Source organism: Oratosquilla oratoria, unplaced genomic scaffold (assembly GCF_046742065.1).
Source record: "Oratosquilla oratoria isolate Oo_2021 unplaced genomic scaffold, ASM4674206v1 SCAFFOLD48, whole genome shotgun sequence".
Classification (NCBI taxonomy): domain Eukaryota; kingdom Metazoa; phylum Arthropoda; class Malacostraca; order Stomatopoda; family Squillidae; genus Oratosquilla; species Oratosquilla oratoria.
The window spans coordinates 2,048,333-2,048,870 of NW_027467712.1; positions in this window are offsets into that span (position 1 = coordinate 2,048,333).

A 538-nucleotide genomic window follows, 5' to 3' on the forward strand; every position below is an offset into this window, starting at 1 on the left:
GTGGTCAAGTGGTTTTTTTTTTCAGGTACGGGGGCATTCTTTGGCCATAGATGGGCTAAATCCAACAACAGAGAGAAAAGGAAAATGGCAAAGAAAATATAAAATGGGAAGAAGTGAAGACAAGAAATGTGGGTGAAGGATATTTCTAGAACTTTTGGGAAGAGGGTCAGCTGAGAGATAAGAAGAGAGAAGGGAGTGGAGGCAATGGAAGAAATGCTATGATGGTGGGGCGTGCGTGTGGATGAGAGGTATTGGAGAATAGGGTGGCAGTAGGAAAAAAGGTGAAGATGATGCCGTGGCGATAGTGGTGTTTTGGGTAGTGGCAGCAGACGTGATGATGAGGTGGGTGATGAATGGTGATGGTGGTAGTAATAGGATGGTGTTGATAATGGTAGTAGAGATAGTGGTGGTTCTAGGGGTAATATCAGTAGTTGTGATTGTGGTGGTAGTGGTGGAAGTGTGATGGTAATGATGTTGGTCTTTATGCTGGTCATGTCAAAGGAATAGATGAGGGCATTGTTGGCCATGTTAAGAATAG